Source organism: Neovison vison, chromosome 3, assembly GCF_020171115.1.
Source record: "Neovison vison isolate M4711 chromosome 3, ASM_NN_V1, whole genome shotgun sequence".
Lineage (NCBI taxonomy): Eukaryota > Metazoa > Chordata > Mammalia > Carnivora > Mustelidae > Neogale > Neogale vison.
In genome coordinates, this window is record NC_058093.1 from 124,578,875 (window position 1) to 124,604,450 (window position 25,576).

Consider the following 25,576-nt stretch of genomic DNA (forward strand, 5'->3'; position numbering starts at 1 on the left):
GGAGAACGAGCTTGGCTGGGCACTCGCCGGCTGTCCCGACCCTCGGGCGATTGAGGGCCCTTCCCCCCACTCAACACGCGCAGGGTGATGACGCGCACCCCGCGGGCAGGACGGCGCCCCTGCAGACACACAGCGCTTCCACCAGGGCGTCTGCGTGCGGCGGAGTGCGCCGGAGGCCAGGACTGACGGAACCGCGGCCCGTCCCAGTCGCTCCGCTGTCCCCCACCGCGCGGCAGGCCCCCCATGGGTGAGTGAGCCCACGGCAGTGCGGGAGTCGCGACAGGTTTTCCCAAAAAGTCACATCCCCTTCCTCACGCGCCCGCAAGCCTCACGTCACGTGTGTGGAGTGATGGCGTGTGACCGCCGCCGCCTGCGGCTGCTTTAAAGGGAGGCTAAATGCGGCGGGCAGACGTCGCGTCGCGGGTCGTGGACGCGTCCGCAGCCACAGGTGGAGCCGCACGTGCACCTCAGGGTCTTCTCGGGACTGTCGCGCGGCTCGGGCCGGATCTGCGGAGAGCGGGACGGAGGCCGCCCGATGCCACCACCTTCCGGAGTCCTGGCTCGCTGGCGGCTCCCGCGCCAGACACGTCTCCACAAGCCACGATGTCCCTCGTCATTCACCACGTGGCGGGATCCATGGCAGGGGCATGGCCCGTGAGACGTCATGGCCACGTTGCCCTCCTGTCAAAGAGCAAGGGAACGGGATTCCGGTGAGGCACAGTTACAATCAGAAAGCTAGAAAGTGACTTCCAGCCCCAGACGGACTTTTGAATTTGACAGTTCTTGCATTTTAAAATTCTATTTTTTTTAAAGATTTTATTTATTTATTTGACAGAGATCACAAGCAGGCAGATGCAGGCAGAGAGAGAGGGAAGCAGGGTCCCCGCTGAGCAGAGAGCCCGATGTGGGGCTCGATCCCAGGACCCTGAGACCATGACCTGAGCCGAAGGCAGAGGCTTGACCCACTGAGCCACCCAGGCGCCTCGCATTTAAAAATTCTTAGCTATAATGGTTTCGTTAACAAGAAGTAGCTTTCTGGAAACAGAATGGGATTCGTTTTGACTAAAGAAGGCGTTTGTTGTGTGCAGGTGGGAACACCCAGCTCCTGGGCCGATCTCCGGGGCATAAGTGGACGGAAGGGCTGTTTTCCACAGGGAGGTGGCTGTCCGTCGGCGCCCAGGGAGGCAGCAGAGCCCGGCACATGCCTCGGACGGGACAGGCCTGGGTCGCTGGGCTGCCGACTCCGATGGGCCCTCAAAGCTCCCCATGTGCAGCAGAAGTAAACGCTGCTTCCCTAAACTTACGCCGGGTCTGTCACCTGGTGTGCCCGTCGTTGGATGGTCTCTGGGAGTGGCACGGGAGGAACGTGCCGGAGAGGATCTCACGCTGGGGTTTCGGATGTCAGCCTCCTGGAGGGAGTGGCCTTCTTGGTGCACGTGGGCTCTGCACGGCCAGTTCACGGCACCGTGCAGGGGACGTGCTGCAGGATGTCATGCGTGGCCCCCTCAGCCGTCCTCTGGCTGTGACAGGAAGCCACCCTCTGCGGACCTGGCGGACAAGGCCTCTGCATCTTGCCTCGCCAGCAGGGCCCCCGAGGACGCGCCGCCCCAGCTGCCTGCCCACGGCTGGACTTCTGCGGACGCCCGTGACTCCGACGTGTGCGTGAGGGACTGTGTCCCACGGGGAGCCCAGCTGGAAAGCCCCACTCATTCCTGCTCCCGGCTGCTGAAAGACCCTGCAGACACCCCACGAGATCGTGTCTGTCCCCTGATTATCCCACCGTCTTGTGTCGTGGACGGATACGTCATTCCTGCTGCGAAGTCACCAACATGGAGGAGTAAAGTCCCAGGCCCCTTGCAGGAAAGACTCTTGCAGGAAAGACTGCAGGTGTTTCTGGGGAGGAGAAGAGAGCAGGGCCCGGGCAGAAGGGGGAAGTCCCCAGGGGAGCACCGCGAGCTGCAGGTCGGGAGGGGCCGTGAATGGCGGCTTCTGTGTCCCACCGGAACGGCTTCAGCAGTGTCTGAGAAAGTCAGGGAACAAGGGAACGTTGGTCTGTGCAGGCGGTGAGCTGCGTGCGAGCAGCCCGGACTGGGCCCTCGCTGGCACCTGGAGCTGACGGTGTCGGGGGCGGAGGACAGAAGCCGCTGAGCGGGTGAGTGGGAGCCCGGCATGCTGGATACAGGCACGGCAGGGACGCTGGTGTTTCCCAAGTTCCGGGGCGCACGTCTGAGGGTCTGGCCGTGGTGACTGCCTTCGGAACGGACAGGACCCAGGACCCACCCGCTGGCTCGTCCGTCCCCGCTCGCCTTGGATCTGAGGCAGGAACTCGGGGACGCCACGTGTCCTCGTCTCTCTCCTGGGGCTGCGGGATTCTGGCTCACGTCTTCCGAGGTGAGAAGACCAGAGGGCTCGTCCGGCGTGATGCTTCCAGACGAAGGCGTCGGGTGTTTACAAGGTCGACGTAGGAGGAGCTGCCTCTGGGCCGACATTAGCCGACCTTTCCTGGTTGCCTTTGGCCACGTTGTCCCCCCACTCCTCACCGTCCTCCAGTCCCGGCATCGGGGAACCACACCGCACGCCTGGGAAAAGCTCGGAAAGAACGTGGAAGGAGCGTGCAGCTCACTGCGGGAGGAGGTTGTCTGTGGGGCCCATCCTGGCTGTGGGGCGGCCTGTGGCGGGGTCAGCAAGCCGCGGGTCTGCATGGCCACGGGCGCTGCCCTCAAGCCGCCCTGTGCCGCGTGGACCCCGTTCTAGCCCTGCCCCCACCTTCTCCAGAGCCCGCCCCACGCCGGCTGCTAAATCGCTACTACCCCATCTCCTCGGATTTTGTCACAAACCCTTGGAGGTTCCAGCCACCGCCACGGGCCACGGACACCTCTCTCCCTTTGCGAGCAGCCCCCGCCACGAACGGGGCTCTGCCTGGAGGGTTCAGCGGCTCTCGGCCGGGAGCACAGAACGTCCTCATCGCACAACGTACACTGTAAGTATTTTTCTCTTTTTAATTAAATTTAGATTTCAATTACAAGCTGATCTTTTTAATTTTATTTTTAAAAATATTTTATTCATTTATTTCACAGAGAAAGAGACAGCGAGAGAGAAACAAGCAGGGGGAGCCGGTGAGGGAGAAGCAGGCTTCCCGCGGAGCAGGGAGCCCGATGCGGGGCTCGATCCTGCGACTCCAGGACCATGACCTGAGCCGAAGGCAGAGGCTTCACCGATGGAGCCACCCAGACCCCACAAGCTGATCTCTGACAAGTACTTCGCTTGTCACTCAGCGGTTTTACTGCGTGTTTTACCAGACTCACCTGGGAGACGCGCGGCCCGTGGCGTGAGGGCAGCTGCCCGCTGTCCGCTGACGGTCCCGGAACCTGGCACACTCCTGTCTGCTCCACGAGCTCCGGCCACAGTATCACACTCGTGCCCGTGCGTCAGGCTTTCCCGCTGCTGTTCACTTACTCACCTTGTGCTTAGGTATCTGGGTTCACGGTGTGGCTGCGGACACACGCCTCTGGTCCACGAGGGCGGGTGCGTCCGTCGAACTCCGGGTCACGCTGGTCTGTGCTCCGGCTCTGGGGTCGTTCCAGGATCCTGATGTCTGTTTCGGGAGCATTGTCCCAAGACTGAATTTATCATCATCTTTCCCCCTAAAGACTTTCCTCTTAAGGAAAAATAACCGCTATTTGTTGGATGAAAATAGGGCCGCCACGTGGTCGTCACGGTAACTCCTGGGTAGCACATCAAGGTGCAGGGAAACCACCCCCGTCTCAGCTCCCGTGCCCTCGGGGGCCCACAGATAATGTGCCAGACCGGGGGCGGGGGGGCGTGCAGCCCGCCGCGGTGCCTGGGGCCGGGGTCTCGCGGAGGCAGCGTGGAAGGAGGGGCCCCGCGGTCCTGCACACGGGGGTGCTCCGTGCCGTGTGTTGACGGAGCAGAGGAAGAATGGGCCGGGGTGGGGGTCAGCCTCGGGGCTGGAGTGGGCGGCCCGGGACCCTCTCTGGGGACACAGCTGCGTGAAGACAGACGTGGTCTGAGGCAGGAGCGAGCGCTGAGTGGTCTGGATGCGGGTCAGTGTTCCCAGTGGGAGGTGAGGGCAGGCTGGACGGCAGGGGAGTGGGGGCACCCACCACACGCTGCAGCCCCTTGGGGACAAGGGACGGCGGTTTCTGGAAGTCAGCCCTAGGAGACAGTGGCCAGGGCTGCCCTTCCTGCTGGGAGCCCTCCTCACCGCTTCTAGACCCAGAGGGTGCTCAGCTCCGCCACCGGGACCGCGGCACGGGAGCGCTCGGTCACAGATGTTTAGGCCACTTGTCGGCTAGGATGTCCGCACAGCTGTTCGGTGAGCAGACCGGGGACACAGGCTCCTGGGTCCAAGTCTTGGCTTTGCCTCTTGACATACAGCCTTGGGCAAATGGCTTAACTCTGTGCCTGTTTCCTCACATGCGAAACGGGGACCATCATGGTGCCCAGGTCACAGGGCCACAGTGAAGCCTGGTGGGGGAGACCATCACAGTGCCCGGGTCACGGGGCCATCGCGAGGATGGTGGATGTCTTACTCGGAGAGCTGAGGTGGCTGCAATGCGCTGAGTAGCGTCGCTGGCTGTGGTGGCTGTTCTGAGGTGCGTCTGTTGTGATTTCTGGAGGTCACGACCCACTGGGGAAGGGGCACGGGGAGGCAGGGCAGGCCCCACCTCGTGCACACACGGCTCCCCGCACGCAGGCATCAAAACCACCTCTGCATGTGACTGGGCTTTCCTCGTGGCTGTGAACCGGCCCCTGCAAAGGGGTGCAGGGCTGGGCCGTGTGTGCTGGGGTGCGGGGCTGGCGGGTCCCGACAACACACGCTGCAGAGGGACGGAGAGGAACGAGGAGAAACGTGCTTGTTGCTCTCCCCGTGTTTGAGGAAAACAGACCCGACTTCCTGTTTCCCTCCGGGGCTCCCGCTGCTCCCCTCATACTCACCTGCACGTCTCTGGACTCAGAACCACGCGTCCAAGGGACTCGGAAGCACAGTTCATTCTCTGAATTAGTGTTTCCTGTTGTCCGCCGAGGCAAAGGTAGCAGAGGGTCTAAGTGACCCTGGCCCCTCCTGGGCATCTGCTGTGGCCTTGGCCATGGGCTGTCCTGGTCTCCCATTGGCAGAGCCATCTAGATCGGTGGAGTGTGAAGCAACGTCCTGAAACCCTTGCTCTCCAGCTAGAGCAGATCCCCAGCGAGACACCAGAGTGTGGTGACGCAGAAAGTCCTCCTTCTCCCCGGTGTGCTGCCAGCACAGGACAGCTGGGTAGAACCTGTCCGCCCCGGGGAGCAGTGCAGCTGTGAAAGTCGTGGCCGCACTCGGAGTTCTCCGAAGCTGTGGCCTCTGCTGTGGTCTTGTACACCCCTGACTGCTCCTGGCATTTTAGGGAAAAGACAAGTCTGAGACCCACTTGCCTGCCAGGCTCACTAGACTTGGTTGGCATCGAGACACAGTGTGTCCGAGCCGTGTGCCAGGGGGTGGGCAGTCTCTTCTGAACCCACCTTCCATTAGGAAGCCACAGGGTCAAGTGAAGGGAGAACTTGCTTTGAAGCTGAACCTGGTGACAGTCATCTGTCTGCTGGGCGGTCCTGGACACGATTCTTAACCTCTCCGAGTCTCAGCTTCTTTATTTTGAAGGAGGAAAACAGTGGAAAGATGATGGTTAGCCAGTGCCAATGCCCAGTGTTCTGGGTATGATGAGAACCACAGGCACGTTTATCATTACTGTCATGGCATCGAGAAACTGTGTCCTTTGTTGCCCGGACGTTCCCCGAGCACGCGTGCCTCCTCGAGCCCCCGGTGACCCCCGAAGCGAAGACCAGTGGGCAGGGCGGTGACCTGGGCAGGGGGCTCCGCCCCGGAGACGCTCTCTGGAGCCGCCGGTGGGTCCGGTGAGGTAACAGTTAGACGTGTTTACATTCTATGCGAATTCCGGATGGTGAACAAACCCATTTGGGCAACTTGATATTAAAAGGGGTAATCTTTATGGGAATCGTCTTCCAGAGGAAGATGAGGTCAAGACTGGAATGCTCGGGCAGGAGGCTGGGGGCCGTGGGGCCCCGGGCGGTCACTGCGGTCATACGTGATTCCCGGGCTGTGCCCGCCGGGCCACCCGCGAGATGCAGGCCCAACAGCAGAGCAGCGGCCCTGGGAGGGGGGCAGGTCCCGCTCACGTTTATTAAATCTGGGGAGAGGCTCCATCCATCACGGCAGGAGATTTAAGTGTTTGCTGGGCGAGGGGGAGCCCCGGGAGCGAGCTTTGAAGTCGCTTCAGTGAAGGTAAACACCAGAGGAGGGTAATAGCTCTTGCCTCCGACGAGGAGCCCTCTGAGAAGGGGGGGGCGTCTGAGAAGGGAGAGCAGTCAAGGGGCCCTCAGGACAGCGATTTGCACATTTACTGCCCTTTGGTATGTGAAGTAGATTTTTAAAATGGAATTCTTAGTCTTTGGAGATCCTGGGGCAGTGGCAGGCAGGTGGGGACCCGCGTGGGCAGGGACGCTGCGTCCCCAGACCAAGAAGGCGGCTTGGTGGGCCTCCGTGACCCAGAGTGAGATGGAAGCGAGCGGTCGTCGGAGGGGAAGGCGAGCTCGTCAAACGCGGTCCGGTAACAGGCCAGGGCGGGCGTGGGCACGCGTGTCATCACAGATGCAGTCCGTGAGCCTGAGCCCCACCGCCCATGCCTCCAGAGACCCCTGGGGTTGAGGCCTTTCTGTTCTGAACACTAGCAGCACTGTTTAGGCCTAAAGTGTGAAGATCTTTTCTTTTTTTAAATTAAATTAAATTAAATTTTTTCAGTGTTCCAAGATTCATTGTTTATGCACCAACACCCAGTGCTCCGTGCAATCAGTGCACTCCACAATACCCATCGATGGGCTCGCCCAACCCCCCTCACCTCTCCTGCAAAACCCTCAGTTTGTTTCTCAGAGTCCACAGTCTCTCATGGTTCGTGTCTCCCTCCAGTTTCCCCCAACTCCCTTCTCCTCTCCGTCTCCCCATGTCCTCCGTGTTATTCCTTATGCTCCACAAGTAAGCGAGACCATATGATAATTGACTCTCTCCGCTTGACTTATTTCACTCAGCATCATCTCCTCCAGTCCCATCCCCTTCTTCAAATAAGACATACAAATGGCCATCAGACACATGAAAAAATGTTCATCACTAGCCATCAGGGAGATTCAAATCAAAACCACATTGATATACCACCTTACACCAGTCAGAATGGCCAAAATTAGCAAGACAGGAAACAACGTGTGTTGGAGGGGATGTGGAGAAAGGGGAACCCTCTGACACTGTTGGTGGGAATGCAAGTTGGTGCAGCCACTTTGGAGAGCAGTGTGGAGATTTCTTAAGAAATTAAAAACAGACTTCTTCATTACCAATTTGGATACCTTTTATTTCTCTCTGTTGTCTGATTGTTGTTGCTAGGACTTCTAATACTATGTTGAACAAGAGTGGTGAGAGTGGGCATCCTTGTCTTATTCCTGATCTCAATGGGAAGGCTGCAAGCTTTTCCCCATTGAGGATGATATTTGCTGTGGGTCTTTCACAGATAGATTTGATGAAGTTCAGGAATGTTCCCTCTATCCCTATACTTTGAAGCGTTTTAATCAGGAACGGATGCTGGATTTTGTCAAATACTTTTTCTGCAACAATTGAGAGGACCATGTGGTTCTTCTCTCTTCTCTTATTAATTTGTTCTATCACATTGATTGATTTGTGAATGTTGAACCATCCTTGTAGCCCAGGGATCCCACCTGGTCATGGTGGATAATCTTTTTAATGTGCTGTTGGATCCTGTTTGCTAGGATCTTGTTGAGAATCTTAGCATCCATATTCATCAGTGATATTGGTCTGAAATTCTCCTTTTTGGAAGGGTCTTTGCCTGGTTTGGGGATCAGGGTAATGCTGGCTTCCAAATTGGTAATGAAGAAGTCAAACTCTCTCTCTTTGCAGATGACATGATTCTTTATATGGGAAACCCAAAAGACTCCACCCCCAAACTACTAGAACTCACAACAATTCAGCAATGTGGCAGGATACAAAGTCAATGTACAGAAATCAGTGGCTTTCTTATACGCTAACAATGAAAATACAGAAAGGGAAATTAGAGAATCGATTCCATTTACTATAGCACCAAGAACCATAAGATACCTGGGAATAAACCTAACCAAAGAGGTAAAGGATCTGTACTTGAGGAACTACAGAACACTCATGAAAGAAATTGAAGAAGACACAAATAGATGGAAGACCATTCCATGCTCTTGGATCGGAAGAATAAACATTGTTAAAATGTCTATACTGCCTAGAGCAATCTATACTTTTAATGCTATTCTGATCAAAATTCCACCAGTATTCTTCAAAGAGCTGGAACAAATAATCCAAAAATTTGTATGGAATCAGAAGAGACCCCGAATTGCTGAGGAAATGTTGAAAATCAAAAATAAAATGGGGGGCATCACGTTACCTGATCTCAAGCTTTACTACAAAGCTGTGATCACCAAGACAGCATGGTACTGGCATAAAAACAGACACATAGACCAGAGGAACAGAGTAGAGAGCCCAGATATGGACCCTCAACTCTATGGTCAAATAATCTTCAACAAAACAGGAAAAAATATACAGTGGAAAAAAGACAGTCTCTTCAATAAATGGTGCTGGGATAACTGGGCAGCTATATGTAGAAGAATGAAACTCGACCATTCTCTTACACCGTACACAAAGATCAACTCAAAATGGATAAAAGACCTCAACGTGAGACAGGAATCCATCAGAATCCTAGAGGAGAACATGGGCAGTAATCTCTTCGATATCAGCCACAGCAACTTCTTTCAAGATATGTCTCCAAAAACAAAGGAAACAAAAGCGAAAATGAACTTTTGGGACTTCATCAAAATCAAAAGCTTCTGCACAGCAAAGGAAACAGTCAACAAAACAAAGAGGCAACCCACGGAATGGGAGAAGATATTTGCAAATGACAGTACAGACAAAAGGTTGATATCCAGGATCTATAAAGAACTCCTCAAACTCAACACACACAAAACAGACAATCATATCAAAAAATGGGCAGAAGATATGAACAGACACTTCTCCAAAGAAGACCTACAAATGGCTATCAGACACATGAAAAAATGTTCATCATCACTAGCCATCAGGGAGGTTCAAATTAAAACCACATTGAGATACCACCTTACACCAGTTAGAATGGCCAAAATTAGCAAGACAGGAAACAACATGTGTTGGAGGGGATGTGGAGAAAGGGGAACCCTCTTCCACTGTTGGTGGGAATGCAAGTTGGTGCAGCCTCTTTGGAGAACAGTGTGGAGATTCCTCAAGAAATTAAAAATAGAGCTTCCCTATGACCCTGCAATTGCACTCCTGGGTATTTACCCCAAAGACACAGATGTAGTGAAAAGAAGGGCCATCTGTACCCCAACGTTTATAGCAGCAATGGCCACGGTCGCCAAACTGTGGAAAGAACCAAGATGCCCTTCAACGGATGAATGGATAAGGAAGATGTGGTCCATATACACTATGGAGTGTTATATCTCTGTCAGAAAGGATGAATACCCAACTTCTGTGAACATTTCCTTTTACATCATCATTATTCTTGGAAGAACAAATAGTTCTGGTTCTTTTTAAATTCACCCCAGGGACAGGCTTCATGAGCAATTATGTTAACATGTTTTACTATGATGTGACACATGGTAATATGTCCTTGACATAATATTTGTCAAAAACCAGCAGCAGGCCATGCAGATCAGTAGGAAAGCCAAGGGTCCCAAAGTCTGGCTTGTGGCGTGTGTTAAGAATTGTTTCCTGCAGATTCACTTGGCGGCTCAAGTAGGAGCCATGGCTTTGACCTTGAAAACTTACCAGCCTTCCAAGAGCAGCTGAGAGGAACTCTCATTTCCAAATTACCTCCGTAGAGCTGGTATTTCTCTGCCCCATCTGGGGGTGGAGCCCCAGCCTCTGGCGCACAGGAGTCGTGGTGAGACGGCCTTGTAGAAACACAGAGCATGAATGCAGCGGTTGGCGACAGTGAGAAAAAGTCCTCCTCTGGACGTCACACACACTAACCCACCCCGCACACTTGGCCCAGTCATTTGCAGTCTCACACCTCAGCAGCAGGAGTTCTGCTCGTGGAGAGATGGGCCCAGGTACGCCTGGGGCGAGGCTCCGCCGCGATGACGCGTCCAGCACCCCCCTCGGCTGGCACCCTGATGCCTCGTGCTCCTGCGTAGGACAGCTGGGGGCCCTCTGCAAACGACCTTTTCCAAAGCACTGGTGCCCAAAGCGTATTTACCCAATTGATGCTTTGTTTTTCGCATTTACTCAGGGGATGGGCGGTGACTGTTCGGGGGACGAGGAGGGTTGCTCGTCCCCATCCGTACATCTCCTCACTAGACTTCCTCTGTACCGGGGTCTCCCCTCCCCCTCTCATCCTGGCTGTGTGTTTCAGAAGGAGGCGGGTGGTATTTTAAGTTCCATCCGTACGTACGATGTCATAAGAACTCCCGCCGTCAGGTTTTAAAGCTGTGAACGAGGCAGATTAGCCCTCCTCCTCCTCTCTCCTTCCTTCTTCCTTTTTCTTCTTTTTCACTCTATTCTGTTTCCGTCTTATCCTGGTTTGAATCCTTCAAACGTTGAGCTTCCCAGCGCTGCACGTGGGAACGGAGGGCACATTGTTGCTCTCCTGGGAGCCGCGACGGGCCCGGGTTCCAGCAGGCTCGCCCAGGTGTCCAGCGCTGGCTCCTCCCGTAAACCTTCATTTGCTGAGGGCCCCCGTGTGCCGGGCACTGCTCTTGGCCTTGGAAACAGAAGAATGAACAAGATACAGTCCCTGCTCTGCGGGAGTTGATGGCCTGGAAGAGAGGGAGAGCGCGAAGCCATCCGGAAGATGGTGCACGCACGGCGGGCTGTCCCACAGGGGTCGTGAGTGTGCCCCTCGCCGAGGCCGGGGGTTGGGGCAGGAGGCCGCGTGCGCCGGGTCTTGAGCGACACGATCCAGCCAGCGTCGAGGTGGCAGCCGGCTCGGAGACTCGTGGGGACCGGGATGTGTCCAGCGTCGAGGTGGCAGCCGGCTCAGAGACTCGTGGGGACCGGGATGTGTCCAGCGTCGAGGTGGCAGCCGGCTCGGAGACTCGTGGGGACCAGAATGTGTCCTGCAAACGTGCAAAGTCAGGCTCCCAGCAGGAGTGTTCCAGCAGGTTCCAGACGGAGGAAGATCAGGTCCTTGGCTTGGTGGGTGTCTGCATCCCGGGAAACTCTTTCCTGTCCGGAGATATGCCTGGTCTTCCCACCAGTTCACTGAAACACAGTGCAGCTCTGTGTTTTGGGGCAGCTTGCTGTTTACGATTTTCCTTGTGACGATTAATTAGAGTTTTGTTTATTTAATTGGGGTAGCAGACAGGGACCCGAGTGGCTGGTATTTTTGAACCTTTTACTTTGGCTGCTGGAGGCTGACTGGAGAAGCTGCTCTGACTTCCGTGGAGAATTCTGTCCCGACTTCCGGGGCGGTCTTGTGAGGCACTTGTTCTGTGCCCAGGACACCCTGATTTTGTCTCATTGCTAAATTTACATCTTTGCCCGCAGAGACCTCCAGAGAGGAAGATGATAGGGACTGAGTGTATCTGACCGCACGATCTTGGGCCTTATTTTCTTCATCTGGAAGGAGGGGAGACCGGCGGGCCGTCCCCAGGCTCCCTTCAGCCACAGCTCTGTGCTCGGTCAAGGGTGTGTTTGGTGCATTTCCTTGAATGCAAATCTTGGTGAAATTCTTTCATTAACGGAATTTTCATGTTTTTTTTTTTTTTAATGAAATTCTCACGTTGGAGAGTTTTTGTACGTGGGAAGATGATACCTTGTAAACAAGCAGAACACGGCTGATGCCGGCTCTCCGCGGCGGCTGTTGGGTCCCGAACTCACTTTCTCTGAGAGACGGGTGTGTTCCTGACACCCCACGCCTGCCTGCGGACAGACCCTTGTTCTGCCTCGACCGGGCTGGGGGGAGACGTGCCCCCAGCCCTCGGCCTCGCTGGGTCTCGGGGCTTCGGTGCAGGAGGTGCTCAGAGTCCTGCGGTGCTTGCCGACGACACGGGCCCCAGGTGTGCTGCGCGCAGGGAGGCGTCTCGAAGGAGCAGGAGGGCTGAGCAGAGAAGTAGTTGCTCGTGACTTTGAGGTAGTGCCGTCTGGGATTTCTCCTTAGTTTTTTTAAAGATTTTATTTATTTGTCAGAGAGCGAGCGAGCTAGAGCGTGTGCAAGCAAGGGGAGCTGCAGACAGAGGGAGAAGCAGGCTCCCCGCCGACGAGGGAGTCTGCTGGAGGGTCTCTCTCCCTCCGCCCTTCCACGCCCTCTGAAAAATAAGTTAAGATTGTGCACAAAACGTTTCTTACACAAGTGCTACTCCTCACTGTAGTTTCTGACTCACCCCTGGCAGATACATGCGCGTGTTTCGTGCACGTGCATGTCAGTATGTTCCTGTCCATGGCTGTCCACATGTGTGATGACATGCGTAAGTGTGACTTCCTGTGTGCGCGTGCAAACGCACGCATGTGTGGAGCGTGTGTGTTCACATGCCCGTGTGTGCATGGGTGAGTGGTGTGTGCGTGTGAGCGTGTGCGCTGGTGTGCGTGCGTGTGTGCGTGTGAGCGTGTGCGTGTGCGCGTGTGTGCACATGGGCGGGTGCATGTGAGCGTGTGGGTGTGTGTGTGCACATGCGCTGTTGGGTTGTGTACTATCTGGCTTCGTGTGGTTACTCATGAACAAAGTCATCTCAGAAAGCGGAATTTGGATCACAAGTTCTTGTTGACAAGCTGTTAGGACCAGCAGCAGGGTCTTCTAGAAGGGAAGCAGGTCCTTGGGACCCCTGTGACGCCCCAGACCCTGGCAGTTTGGGTCTGGTGCGGGACGCCCCGAGGCGGGCTGTGGTCCTTTGGCTCCATGCATTTGCTCATCGTCCAGCTGTGAAGCACGGCCGGACCCTCAGAGACGTCCCGCAGCACAACTGAAGTTGCTGGTACGGCCACCGTCTCTGGAGCCATGTGGAGGGAGCCTGTCCCTCTAGAATCACCATTTTCTCACGCCCACATTCCAGTGCTGGAAAGTACTGGGCTAGCCGATGAAATCTGGAGCTGAGAAAGAAAAAACACTTCAAATCCTGGCACGGCCTGAGCCTTCCAGGGGGTCACTCCAAACACTCAGGTCTTCCCGCTGCAGTCTGCAGATTGGACCCATGGCAGTGGGGTAGTCGCCCTGCCGAGTTCACGTCCTCACTGCTCCAAACGTTACTTGATGCCCTCCATGGAAAGATGGGGTTAAAACTGAGTTCAGGCAGAGAAAAGATCCTTTTCAAATCGTTAAAAATAAACACTGCCTTGGCACTGTCTCTTCACTGTTAAGGCCAGCTCTGTCCTCATTACTGAAGACCAGACACCTTAATTTTGGCTGTGTGCAACCAAAGAATCAAGCGGGCAGTCAAATTAAGGACAGGCCGTCCATTCATCTGTGTAACTGCTGGGGACCGAGACGGGGGCGCTGGGCGCTGGGTGGCAAAAACCAGTTTAAATGCCATTACGGGACTGCAGACACCGAAACCCCCTGGTGTTAGAGTGAGCAGAGCCTGCCCTGGTGTTTCAGTGAACGTAAGTCTAGAACACAGCACAGGCAAAGGCGGATCATCTCAAATCTTACACTCGACGTCTCCCTGCTTGCGTTGTAAGGACGGAGACGGGACTGCTGGCGCCCGTGCGCTCACCTGCAATCCCGGGACGATAACCACGAGGGCCGCGAGGACGGTTGGAGGCACGCTGCCCCGGTCCTCGTGCCCGGCGGGCGAGCCCAGGGCTGGACGCGGCTGAGCTCCCCCAACAGGCACTGAACTCCCTCCGCGGGAGAATTTGTCCACACCTGCTGGACGGCCTCTCTATGTGACGAAGGTGACGGTGTGTTCACACACAAACCCGGGTGTTCCCGTCTCTGTAAAGTACACAAGGCAGTTCATTGTCATTCTTTGGGGAGGTTCTGTAAAGTCGCCAGGAGCGCTGAATTTGCAAACGCTGAACGTTTGCTCCTGGGGCAGACGGGGTTAGGCTCCCGAGAGCCTCGGATCATCCGTTACTTGTCAAAGAACCGATACATGACCTCGCATTGTATGTCTTTCTTTTTAAAGACGCTTTCTTTACCGTGTCTGGTGGACTTGCGAACGCTGGGCTCGGCCGAGCCGGCAGCCCGGCCTGAAGGAAGCGCCGCACACACGCGTGTCTTCTCTGCGAGGCGCATCCGCCTTCCTGCGCTCACGGCCCGACGGCTCCCCGGCTTGGGCTGTTTCACACGGTGGCATCGCCAACAAAGACACACACGTGAAGACAGGGCATTGACTTGTCAAGGACACGTGTTCATCGTCGAGGAGCTGGAACGAGAGGGCAGAGCGGCTCCGGGTTCTGCCGCGGCCGGGAGCCCGCGTGTCGGGGACCCAAACTCCGCTTGGCCCACACCTGCGACCGCGACGTCCCTTGAGAGCTATTTTGAGGGGACAATTTTTAAAAAAGATTCTACTTATTTATTTGAGAGAGAGAGAGTGACAGAGCACGGCAGGGGGAGCGGCAGAGGGAGGAGCAGACCGCCGAGCAGGGAGCCCGACGTGGCCCTCGATCCCTGGACCATCATGACCCGAGCTGAAGGCAGACGCTTCACCCACGGAGCCCCCCAGGCGCCTCTGGAGGTGACAAACTGCAGTGAGTGAGGAGGTGTGCCAGTCTAGAATCTATGGCTCGGTGGGGGGGTGGGCTGTGTGTGAGCGTATTTGAGAAGCTCCTGAAAAGTGCAGGCAGTGGAATGGCCCCGTTTTATAGGAGAACCTGCGGTGTGTGTCTCGGCAAGGGCAGAGCGGGGACAGGAGCCCACGCGTGGCCACGGGTGTGTTTCAGCGGCGGTTTGGTGACATCGAGGACCTTGTCTACAGCTTCTGGGTGATGCTGCTTGTACCCCGGGCAGGGGCTGTGAGTAGGTGGAGCCTGCAGGAGCGGAAGCTCTCGGTACCGTCCTTTCTGACCCTTGCTGGGCACTTAGCCGTGTTCCTTCTCATTGCACTGGCTCGTTAAAAAAATTTAGCCCCTCGATCTGATTCTGCAGCGCTTGTGATTGTTAGCTAATGCTTTGCAGTGAAAGAAGAAGACAGAAAAACACGGAACTATTACTGTCTGCCGGCTCTATCGATCTCACATTATTGTTTAGATGTACGTCCAAGAAGCAGGTGTGGAGGGCGGGCGACTTACTTTTAGTTGACTTATGTTCCTGCTGATGATACCATGGATTTTTCTGTTAGTTTGTTATGATTTTTTTATTATTGGCATTAGCATTAATCTCCAAGAAAATGCATCTAAACCAGGAAACACGGTCCGGCCTCAGTGGCACATTATTTCCGAGAACCCGGTTCCACGGCATTGAGCGGAGTCACTTGCATTCCGCTCACATTCAATCACGGGTTGTCTTTTGTCTCCCTGGGCAATTCCATAACTCTGATATTGACCTTAACTGAAGTCCTTTGTTTTGTACCCTAACAGCCCGAAGCATTAAAAATGCGTGTTTACTTAATTTGTCCTGGCATGCAGTGTAATTACAAGCAGTTTGTTTTCTCTGTTGTAAAATATGGTCTGGAGAAGGAATAAAGTAATGTGGAAAATTAACATTGTGATGTACTGTATAGCGGAGTGGTACTAAAACACTGCGCAGTGCCGGGGCTGGAGGTGCTGTTGGGCTGCGTTGGAGAGCAATAAAGAATTAAATGCGTCTTTCCCAACTATATTTGCATGATTTTCAGCTGCAGTAAAATTAATCTGATCTGCCTCTGAGAATAAACAACAACAACAAAATCAAAGACCCCACAGAGCTGAGCAGCGCTTTTGCGGCTCTGAAATTCTGTTTCTGTAACTGTTTGAACGGGATAAATCATAAGGAGCGTGTTCTTGGCCAAGTCCCAAAGGGCATGGACCGGCCGGGGGGCTGGCGTGTGAACGCTGGGTCCCCAGGGGCCCCGGCACATGTGTCTCATGGGCCAGTTTCAGTACAGGTAGATCCAGACGGAAGCAGGGTGTGGGGACAGAGTACCCCGTGGCCTCGGCGCCCCCGTTGCTGGAGAGGTCTTGCCAACTTGGCAGAGTTTTCTGCTTCTCTGTCTCACTGTAGCTGCAAAACATTTCAAGATACTCTGTATGAAGGACACTGTATAAATAATAAATTACACTGTATCATTTACCAAAGTTCCAGTGATCACAGGAAGAAACACAATAAGCCTCTTACAACAAAGGTAACAAATTCACCCCTTTGCCCTCCAGGCAGGTCAAGATGCGTCTGTGTGTGGAGTGGGCCCTGGGGCATGGGGGGCGAAGCTACCGTTACGCACTGGGGCTTCGTCATTTTGAGCAAAGCAAGGGAGTAGAGCCCCTTCAGACGCCGCGGAGTGACTCAGCATCCTTTTCGGCTGCTGTCTGTTCTTCACGGGGTCACCTGCCCGAAACCGGCCATATCCAATGCCTTGTGCTTTTACAATGATCTTGCTTCAAACACGGGCCTTTCGGGGACATTGGAGGCCTTTTGTACTTGTGTTTGCTATGGAAGGACAGTGGCTGAGGCTCTGTGCCTCATGGGGAGACCCGAGGGTCCCCATGGGGACACCCGAGCCCCCCACCCTGGGAGTGGCTTCCTGTGTCCTAGGAGCTGTGGGTCCAGGAGCCCCGAGCTGTGTGTGGGTGTGCTCAGCTCACCTCCCCCGTCAGACTCGGCTACATCTTTCGCAGGAAGTGGGGTTGAGTGAGCACAAGGTAGAGGGGGCCCTTTAACAATAGTCAAGAAACAAAAATCCACTGAACCAACTGGTCAGTGGTAGAAACATCATTACAGGAGGTCAGGCTCAGCAAATATCTTAAGAATAATTCCTCCTGTGATTCATGACCTTTTGGGGATATAATCAATAGCATTAAAAAAATCGCATCAGCCGGTCAGCCAGACGGCTCTTCCTGGCGGGAGTGAGCTTCTTGTCTTTGTAATGTTTGTGTTCTGTCTGCTCATGTGCGATGTCCCTGACGGGGTGACCTCGTTCCCTCCTCTCTCCGTCAGCCGGGGAGACGCCCTCATGTCACGCTCAGCTCGGTCTCTGCTTTGAAGGGGGTGAACTGGGTGTGGGGGCCGGCCAGGCCAGCAGGTGCGCCGCCTGCTCCCCGACACTGTCACATGTTCCACCAAACTCCTCCCAGAGGGGGAACCGAAGAGAAAACAGCCAGCCCGGCCGGGCAAGTCTCTGTACTTCCCACTCCAAGGTCATTCCTAGAAGCACAGGAAAAGGGATCACGTTGATTTTTCACTGAACTCAGGTCCTGTCTTGTCCCCAGATACGGAATGCATTTGGTTTGGGAGCCCCAGGAAATGTGTCTGTTTCCTGCCCTCATGTGTGTGGCGGTCGGAGGACGTGGTCAGCTGGCCTTCCCCTGGCCAGCTCCGCATTCCTGCTTCAGGTCCTTCCTTGCCCTCAGCACCCCTGCGAAGACCTTGTTTACCACTGGTCTCTCAGAAAGGGGGGCGTCCTTGCCCTGATGTCTGTGGCTTCCCGGAGTCTGGAACAGGGCCTGGCAGAGCAGAGGGTGCGAGTGAGCACCTGCCACGTGAATCCGTGGGTACCCTTGGCACGCTTCCCAGGGCAGCGGTCTCTGGAGCCACAGGGTGAGGTCATCACAGCGTCCTCCTGGCTCTGTGTCCACCTTCACACCCAGACGCTGGCCCCTTTATGGGCTCTGTTCTCAGCTCCTGGAGTGGAAGCTGCCATGGGTTTGGCGTGTAGGCTGGCGCGATTCTCCGTGGCATGTGGGCCCCTGAGCAGTCCAGCAGGGCACCGGCTCCGTGACCCGGAAGAGGACAGAGAAAGAACTCGCTCACCAGTGTGATGGCTGACCGGCCTCAGAGAAACGTTGCTCTGGGTGTGCCTGTGCGGGCGCTCCTGGAAGAGCTGAGTGTTTGCCTTGGTTGAGGGTAGATAGACGGTGCCCCCAGCGTGTGTGTGTGTGGGGAGTGGGGGCTCACACACACTGTGGGACTGAATGGAGCAAAGCACCAGGAGGGGAGGACCTGCTCTCTCATTGCTCGGTCCAGTCGCCCGTCTTCTCAGATCCCCAAACGTCGGAGCTCCTGGTTCTCGGGCTGTCGGACTCGGCTGCAGTTTCACTCCCAGCTCTCCTGAATCCCTGGCAGGAGGCATGGACCGCGGGACTGCTCAGCCTCGGCAATCACACGAACCAGTCCCCAACACGTGTCCTCATGTCTCTGCAGAGCCCCGACTAACACCCAGCCTTCTGTTCTGCTGCGGGGTGGGGGGGCTCTCCCGACCACCCACTTCAGATGCTGGCCACTGCTTCGCGCAGAGCCGTGGGGCCATCACACGGACGGACACTGACCGTCTGACAGGGCCTTGCGATGCTTTTGCTCAGTCTGAAAAGTTGTTGATCGGTACCTTTGGCCCCCACCGGTCTGTTGGTGGCGTGGTCACTAACTCAGCGAAAGAAAACGCGAGTTTCCCTCCGTCAGAGGGACGTTGTCTCTGGCCATGTTGCTTCTGCGATTGGTGGTCCTTCCCTCCTCCCTCCTTCCCTTCATGTCCCAGAGCTGCCCGGAGCAAAGGGCATTGAACAGGGCTGGTCTTCCTTGGTAAAGAAGGAGTGTGTCCTGAGGCCCTGGGTTAACTTCGGGGACTTCACTTTTCTGAGAAGCTACGAACAGAGCTGAGCTGGCCTTGGCTGTGGCCGTCTGGTCTTGCAGGATGACAAGGTCAAACCCTGCTGGCCACCAAGCGACCCTTTCTGACAGATTCTGACCACGCAGCAGTGACCACGGTTGATATCTTTGCTTCTCAAAGTGCCCTGTGCAGTGGGTTCCCTGTGCTCACGTTCCCAGGAAAAGGTCAGGGACTATCTCAAGCTCGCCCGGAGAGGAGGGGGGTGGGCAGCCTGGGGCCCAGCCTTGCTCCCTCCTAGGCGGGGGCCAGACGGGACGAGGTCATGGGCTGCTTCAGCGGGGCGCCTGGGTGGGTGTGGTTGGAGCGCGGGTGCAGCACTGGAGCTGGAGCCTTGGCTCACGTGCGGGGCAGAGGGCTCTGAGCACAGCACCTCTTCCCTCCACAGCTCGGGTGTCTGTGGCCCGCGCCTGGCTTTCAGGGCACGGACTCACATTGAAGTTAGGAAGTGCGAGTCCAGAGCGGCGAGTAGAGGGCAGGGAGAGGGGCGGTGGGCCGAGAAGGAGGGTCCCAGGGCTCGGTTTGCATCACTGCCAGGCAGAGATCTGGGTCTGGGGGAAGACGGCTGCCTTTGTCGGGGTTGGTGGAGTTGGGGTGTCTTTACTCTCCAGTGGGCAGGATGTGTTTTTAGCCATTAGCAGTGACCCCAAGGTCCATGAGCTCTGACTGACCCCCAGCAGGGGCACTAGGAGGGGTTGAGGCAGGTCAGCTCCTGGGGGGCTCCGCATGTCGATGAGCCAGGAGCAAGGTCCCCCTGGGATCCTGGGAGCTCAGTTCTCTCCTCTGCCAGCGGGGGGCAGTGACGCCGGCGTGACCCTCCGGCCACACTCGGAAGGTGCCCAGCCAGTGCACCTGCTGCCGTCAGCAGCCGTTCAGAGGCCGGCGGGCACGTGTGGGCGGTCTGTGGCCGACAGAACCCCACAGTCGGCTTCACTCGTTTTAAGAAGCACTGAGATTTCCTGTCCTATAATTTACCCCACATTAACTTAAACATTATGGGGCCCGTTTTTGGATACGCATGTTTAACTCTCATTAGCGCTGATTAGGGATACGCGCAGGCATCGAGAACAGAATGTCCCCTGTGTATCTCCACGGCACAAAGACGACCTGCCCCCGGAGCGGGGCGGGGCAGGTCATCAGGCCCTTTTCCCGTAAGGAGCTGCCGGCTCTGGGTTTGGAAGGGGCCAAGGGAGAGGTCGGGTATGGAAACATATCAGAGGTTACGACAAAAGCCATCTGAAATGACTCGTGGTGGAATTAGAGAATTAGAGTAGCTATAATTTCCATGCTTTGCTTATTTGTAATTATGGAAATCTTCTGGGAGGAAGAAAAGTATTTTCTGGAAATTTATCAACAAATCTAGTATTATCTTCACATAACATGCACTGCAGAAAAAAGCCCCGGTATAAAATGTAAATTTTTTTTTTTTTTTTTTTACGTTTCCATGTAGTTTCCAGTTGTACGTCCATCACGTGATGAACGGCGAGCAGCGTTCAGAAGAGAGGCCGGGGCCTGGCGCTGCCCCGGGGAGCTGTCACCAAATGCTGACAGAGGCTTCCTGCCGCAACATGAAAGTGCACGTTGGTTAACTTTCATATCATTGTCGTGAAAGTATTTCAGGATTCTCCCTTTTCCCACGGCGATGTCAGCAGGAACAACAGACTCTCTTTAAAGTCTTCCACAAGCTGGAGGGACAGCCAGTGCACTTGGTTGTCCTCTTTAGTGAACGGACGCCGAGGCGACTTACTCGAAATGCCGTCTCTCCTTGTTCCATCCGTGCAGGACACGCGGCTCTCCCGCTGCCCCGTGCCCGACAGAGCCCCGCCCGTGGCCCCGTGAGCAGGGCCCGCGGCGGCTCTGGCCGGTGGTGACCGCTGGCACCGTGCCTCTGAGTGTCGACCTGAGGGTCATCCTCTGGATGGAGAGCGGCTCTTCCGAGGGTCGATCTGAAGGTTGTCTGTCCAGGGTCAGAGACGTGATCCGGGCCAGGGCGGGAATAGGCCGGGCCTGAAGCCACGCCCGGGAAGCAAGGCACGTGGGCTCTGCGGGCCGAGGATCTCGGGAGCGGGGCCCAGCAGGGCGCTCCCTCTCGTGGCCTCTGTCTGGGGGGCCGCGTGCGGCCAGGCCCCCTCTGAACCGTGCTCGCGGGAGGTCTGGGAGTTGCACGTGTTTCTCACTCCACCTTCACACGCACCTCCCTTTACACGAGCCGGGCTCTGCACACCATCGGGCGTGTCCCGCCGGCTCCGGAAGGTGCGGCTCCTGACCCATCTTCACGGGAGAATGAGGCTCCTTTCGACTCCCGGAACGTCCCTGATACAGGCGAGGCCGCTTCTGCGGCATGCGCGACTCTGCTCCCCTCGCCCGCCGACAGGGCATGTGGCCTCACGGTCGCTGTCGGGGTCGCAGAGCCGAGCTGGAACACGCCTGTGGCACCACGAAGTGTCCGACCGCCATCGTGAGGTCAGCAGGGTGCCGGAGGGCGGTGTCGGAAGGGAGCCTGCTGCGGGGACAGTCGGGTCATCGTTTTTGGAGGCGAGGACTGTGGGGCTCCTGCTGGCGGTCTCCTCCTTCGCTTCCACGTTACCCCACGTTTCTTCCAGGATGAGGGCCCAAGGGGACTTTCCTGCGGTCGCCCTGGAGAGACCCGGCAAACCAGCACACGACGGCTGAAGCTTCCGGCTGTTCTAAAAAAAATTCTGAAATAATTTTAGACTCACAGGAAAGTGGCCAAGATGGTCCGCATTTGGGTATGCCCCTCCCCCACTGTCCTGGCGCGGGCGCTGCGCGGGAGCCCGTCTGCGGGCCGGGATGGACGCGGGTGCGGGTGCACGGCCGCCGGCTCCCCTGCAGCCACGCCAGGATCCCACCCGTTTGCCTAGGGACGTCTTCCTTCTGCGTCAGGACACAAGCCGGGTCTGTGGCCTGCGAGCTTCCTCCTTCGCGGCCCACAGACTCGAAGCGGAGTGGCCGTGCGCTGTGCCTCTGGTCATATCCGCGCGACGTGTCCTCCCGGCTGGACCGAGCCCGGGCGCTTCCGTGCGGACACCGGACGAGGGGAGCGGGAGGCTTCGCGGGGCCGTCCGAACGGTGCGGGGTCAGAGGCGCTGCGGACTCGGAGACTCGGTGAAGGTGTTTCTGGGGAGCCTGTCTTCCTTCGGGGTTCACAGATGCGGTGGGGAGGGAGCGGCCCCTGACCCTGTCCGGCCCACTCGCGTGTCTCCCCTTCAGCCTCTCCCCGGACCAGCTGCTGTCCCCGCCCCCCGCCTCCCCGTCACACATGCCATCAAGCCTGCCGCCAGGGCCGGTGCGAATCTACGCGCGTCGACTGCCGGGAAACATCTATTGAAATCGAATTTCTTTTTTACTGGGATTTATTCAGGAAATAGTCATCTGTCTGGTGCCATTGTATGTTCTATTTGAAGTCATGATGTTTTTCTCGTGTACTTCTTTGTACCTCTTCCTCGCGTGTGGTGGGCTGGCATCCGCATCCGCATCCGCATCCGCATCCGCATCCGCATCCGCATCCGCATCCGCAGGTTTTATTATTGTCCACTTGCAACACTCGCCTGTCATTTCGAACGAGGTGTTAAACCACATTCTTTTAGATGGTCACAGAGAGAGTCGCTCTAAGTTCCTGCGTTGACGTAGAGACGGAGGAGAACCAGGCACACAAAGCCGGAATGATCCGCGGGACAGGCTAATTCAGAGCCCGCAGAGACGGCGACGAACTTTTGGTAAAAAACATCTTTACAGGCATGACATGTCCTCACTCTTTCTAAAGAAATGACACATGGATATTAAAGAATATTTTTGCAAGATTGGGTGATTCGGATGTGTGTTCTTATGCATATAAACGTTTTACTGCCCTTTAGCAGCTGGCGTTAGCCAAGAAACTAAGATAGTTCTTCCTAAGCTTTAAATCCGTTGTTTTATAGAGCACGGAGAATTTTTTATTATAACATAATTCTGTACATAAAATATCACATTAAAAGAAGAAGATAAAATTTTGTACTTTCATTCTCCATTAATTTGACTGAAAACAATTGCGAAGAAATGTAACCAATCACAGTTCCCTGTTGGGAACCAGTAGGACTCGGAGCCCAGAAACAGGAGCCGCGAGGGGAGTCCTCAGTGACCAGACCCTAGAGCCACAGGGGGTTGGGTGACTTCATTGAAAAGGTCGTTTCGACAGTGAAAAAGCAGCTGCTAGCCAGGAGCGGTGAGAAAGGCGTGCCCCGCGTGGCTTTGACAGAGGCTGCCGGTTGTGCTGGGGAGTGGCACGGCCCCTGTGCCTGCTGCTGGGGGGTGGCAGGGCCAGCCCCGCTCCCTGGACAGCCTCATGCGCACCCGGGACCGTGAGTCTGGCTCGGATGGGTCCAAGTGCCTGGCTGGCTTGTCTTGATGTCCTCAAGAGCCCCCTTCATGAGGGAGCCCGTATCGGTTGGGGCCTCTGCTGCAGCCGCGTCCACAGCTGAGCGTGTCCCGCCGTCCGCTGCGTCCCCCACCCGCCCAGCCACTCCCCGGAGCACTGCCCGACCCGCTCACACCTCCGCCTGTTTCCTGGGGAGCCCAGCGGACGGCAGATGTAGGAACGGTGTAACCTGTTGTATATCCCCAAATGCCCCGTCTGCACTCACTTACATTCTGAGTGTGTTGTAAATAGGCTGAAATGATGTGTTTTGACTGAAATCATGAGAGAAAAAAAAATCAAGATCCATTTTTAAAAACCGAGAACATTCTGCCTTGCCCCGCACACCTGTTGTCCTTGGCGACTCGATCTCATGGGATCCCCCCGTCAGACGGCCTCAAGCGTCCCTGTGCCTGGGCCAACCCTGCTGCCGGGGTAAGTAAAGCTTCCTGTCCTGCTTTTCTGCTGCTTGGGTGATGAACAGCAAATAAACTTTCCGGAGGACCAGTCCCTCAGGCACTCGGCGGTTATCTCCGCGGCAAAGCCCCTGCGTGGGGCCCCTGTTCATGTCTCCCGCACTCCCGCGCTAGGGGAACACGTAATTACACTTTATGCAGAGAAAAGTTGAGCTGAAATGTGAAGTATGGTTCAGAGGATGTGCCCGGTGCCAAGGACCACGGACAGCGACGTGGCCGGGAAAACGGGTTTGGAGGCTTGGAAGCGAGAGCCGGCTGGGGCGCGCGGGTGGGGAGAACGTCCGTGAATCGAGCCGTTACCTCCGGAGCGGTGGTTCCCGCTGCACCGTCTTCGCACAAGGAAGGTGTTGGTGTCAGGACCGCGATGAGCCCCCCGGAGCCAGAGCTCGCCTGAGCTGTCCACACTTGGACACTGTCCGAGGGGAGGAAGCTGCGTCAAGGGCACTAGCGCCTTCTCAGTGCTGGGGGCCAAGCTGCCGTGTTTCTAGCACGTGGTCTAGGAATCATGACCAAAGAAAGCTCCTTTCTCTGCACGGTCAGTTCCTCTTACCCGTGACCCTCGGCAGGGCTCGGTTTCTGCTGTCTCACGCCTTCATGTGCTCTTAAGTGCGGATTGTCATTAAGGAAGCAAGTGTGCCCTTTGGGTGTGCGCGGTCAGGCTGGGCGGTGATCGCAGTGGTGTCTAAGCCGCTGCACACACGTGTGCTTGTTGGTTCATCCCAAACGCGTTATTCACGCTTTTCTGCGGAACCTGTCCCTTGTCACTCACTCACTTGCCATCTTGGCGAGCAGATTTGGTGTTCCTCCTTCTAGCCCCCCTGGCTAGCACACAGTTGGGCATTTGCTGGGCGTTTATTAAATGTCTCTCAGAAGGTTGCCTGTACTTGGGAATTTATAGGCAAAATGTCCCAAAATTCCTGAGTGGAAACTGTTTTTTGAAGTTATGTTTATTATTTAGAAAATGTTGAGCAAAGTTTGAGCAAGATACGTGATTAATGAGTTAGCCTGTCTATTATTTTGATTTTATTAGTGAGGATGTGACTTTCCAGGCTTGCCAACCAAGCGGCGCCCGATGACTTTCTTTCCCAAGGTCACACAGCACGTAGCGATGGAGACTTGACACCGGGCTGGACCCACGGGGGACTAATGCACTTCAAGCTGAAGTGCGTCCTCCTTACCAATCGATACTATTTATCAATCCTTTTATTAATCTCTTTTGACTCCCCATTGCTTGTTTTCCAAGTGCTCTCCGCAGACTCTCCTGGGCGTACTTGTTAAAAATGCAGACTCTTGGGGCCCCAATTCCAGACCTGTTGAAACCACCACACTCTGGCCATGGGTTCTGATGTTCGGTCCTGGTGCTAATTCTTATGCACAGAAAGATGTGAGAACAAAATGCAGCGGCCCCTCTGATGTTTCTCATACTACTTTTGATGAAAATGGAAATGAGGTTTTGGAGACTGGGGTTTTCCATCCACAATATGGAGCCGTTGCAGGGAGGGCTGTCTGCACGGGGCACATCTCCGGGCTCCCTTCCATCGTGGTAGGTCCAGCGACTAGTTCCCGCCAGTGAGATGGGTGCGGGGGTGACTGACGCCCGTTCCAGGGGTCAACAGCTGTCAGCGTAAGATGAAAGGAGCCTGCAGAGGGGGTGGAGCTGGCCCAGTCTGGAGGGCGCTTGCCGCTGTTGGCTGGGACATGAAGGGACTAGAAGCAAACAGGCCAGGTGTCTCCTGGTCCGCTGAGCTTCTTTTCTGGGAAAGGAACAAACACTGAGAAACTATAAGGTCTTTGAGCCTCAAGCCTCAAGACCCCAAATTTCCTGTGGTTGCCTGGACAGCTTGCTGGCCCCTCAGAGTCCATGTGCGCTCCCCAGCTAGACCCCTCCCTGCAGGGC